This window comes from Pararge aegeria, unplaced genomic scaffold (assembly GCF_905163445.1).
Source record: "Pararge aegeria unplaced genomic scaffold, ilParAegt1.1, whole genome shotgun sequence".
Taxonomy (NCBI): Eukaryota; Metazoa; Arthropoda; class Insecta; order Lepidoptera; family Nymphalidae; genus Pararge; species Pararge aegeria.
This window is the reverse complement of record NW_024396998.1, coordinates 135658-138413: the sequence shown is the minus strand read 5'-3', so window position 1 is coordinate 138413 and position 2756 is coordinate 135658.

Sequence of the window (2756 nt, the reverse complement as noted above, 5' to 3'; positions counted from 1 at the left end):
AAAATCTCCAATTTAAAGTTCCCTTATTGCGTATATGTTATGTGTGTTTGCATAGTAGTTTACTATAATGGTAAGCGGTTCGTGTAACGATCTTGCGCGTCTATATTTACAAGTGTGTGGGCAGTTCGTGTATTGATTATTCGATGACGAGACCTCGTAAGAGTCCCGTATCGTTATTTTTCGTCACTACCTACCCGTACCTCCCCCCCCGTGCAGGGAGTGGGTAATTTGCGCGCCTGCTGCCTTCCTTGGATGTGGTAGCAGTTTCTCAGGCTCCCTCACCGGAATCGAACCCTGATTCCCCGTTACCCGCGACAAACAATGGTAGTCGCAGAAACTCATTCCGATTACGAGACCTCGTAAGAGTCCCGTATCGTTATTTTTCGTCACTACCTACCCGTACCTCCCCCCTGTGCGGGGTACAATATTGATATGATATTAAAATAATACCATTAATAAATAACATAATAAAAGACCACCACTTTTATAGAGACATAACGCCACTGTGCGGCGCCGCCATCAGTCTCCTTAGACTCGGTACTTTGTCGTCGCCGTCGACTTCGCACCTTCGCCCCATATAGTAGTGGCGCGGCGCGACGGGCCTAATGTGTAAGTGAAAAAAAAAAAAAAAAATTAAATTAATTGTTATTTTACAATATCTTCTAATATGAATAAGAGTACTTTGTATTGGTACGTTTTGTTTTTTGTTTTTTTTTTTTTTAAACGGAACTGAACCTAAGTGACCGGCCTGCGGCCGGGCACCCGTCTTATTCATGTTCTAACCTAACCTAACCTATCCAAACCTTTTAAAACTAGTTTGGATTCCTTTAGACCTCAGCCCACCGGCAACTACGACTAACTAAACACTGATCTAGCTATCTGGCTTTCATCAGTGCATCAACAGCAGCATAACTAGTATTAAAATAGTAATGAGTTTTTATTAATGCATATATTCACATTAAATCTTGAATCTAAAGTCTAAAGGTGTCAAAACTAGATTTAGGTTAGGTTAGGTTAGAACATGAATACGAGGGGTGCCCGGCCACAGGCCGGGCACTTGGGTTCAGTTCAGTCAAAAATTATATATTATTTACTATTATTTATATTTGAATGAGAATGAAAAATAGCAATTATTTTGAATAGTTTTCAGAATGAGACAGACGGGTGTGGTAGGGTAAAATCTCCAATTTAAAGTTCCCTTATTGCGTATATGTTATGTGTGTTTGCATGGTAGTTTACTATAATGGTAAGCGGTTCGTGTAACGATCTTGCGCGTCTATATTTACAAGTGTGTGGGCAGTTCGTGTATTGATTATTCGATGACGAGACCTCGTAAGAGTCCCGTATCGTTATTTTTCGTCACTACCTACCCGTACCTCCCCCCCCGTGCAGGGAGTGGGTAATTTGCGCGCCTGCTGCCTTCCTTGGATGTGGTAGCAGTTTCTCAGGCTCCCTCACCGGAATCGAACCCTGATTCCCCGTTACCCGCGACAAACAATGGTAGTCGCAGAAACTCATTCCGATTACGAGACCTCGTAAGAGTCCCGTATCGTTATTTTTCGTCACTACCTACCCCCCTACCTCCCCCCGTGCGGGGTACAATATTGATATGATATTAAAAAAATACCATTAATAAATAACATAATAAAAGACCACCACTTTTATAGAGACATAACGCCACATAATTATAAAAAGTATAGTGTGTGGATCTAATCAACCACCACTGGCACCAGACCCTCAATGCCCTTAAATTTTACCTCGTTAAAATATTTAAAGTGTACTCATTCCGATTGCGAGACCTCGTAAGAGTCCCGTATCGTTATTTTTCGTCACTACCTACCCGTACCTCCCCCCTGTGCGGGGTACAATATTGATATGATATTAAAATAATACCATTAATAAATAACATAATAAAAGACCACCACTTTTATAGAGACATAACGCCACTGTGTGGCGCCGCCATCAGTCTCCTTAGACTCGGTACTTTGTCGTCGCCGTCGACTTCGCACCTTCGCCCCATATAGTAGTGGCGCGGCGCGACGGGCCTAATGTGTAAGTGAAAAAAAAAAAAAAAAAATTAAATTAATTGTTATTTTACAATATCTTCTAATATGAATAAGAGTACTTTGTATTGGTACGTTTTGTTTTTTGTTTTTTTTTTTTTTAAACGGAACTGAACCTAAGTGACCGGCCTGCGGCCGGGCACCCGTCTTATTCATGTTCTAACCTAACCTAACCTATCCAAACCTTTTAAAACTAGTTTGGATTCCTTTAGACCTCAGCCCACCGGCAACTACGACTAACTAAACACTGATCTAGCTATCTGGCTTTCATCAGTGCATCAACAGCAGCATAACTAGTATTAAAATAGTAATGAGTTTTTATTAATGCATATATTCACATTAAATCTTGAATCTAAAGTCTAAAGGTGTCAAAACTAGATTTAGGTTAGGTTAGGTTAGAACATGAATACGAGGGGTGCCCGGCCACAGGCCGGGCACTTGGGTTCAGTTCAGTCAAAAATTATATATTATTTACTATTATTTATATTTGAATGAGAATGAAAAATAGCAATTATTTTGAATAGTTTTCAGAATGAGACAGACGGGTGTGGTAGGGTAAAATCTCCAATTTAAAGTTCCCTTATTGCGTATATGTTATGTGTGTTTGCATAGTAGTTTACTATAATGGTAAGCGGTTCGTGTAACGATCTTGCGCGTCTATATTTACAAGTGTGTGGGCAGTTCGTGTATTGA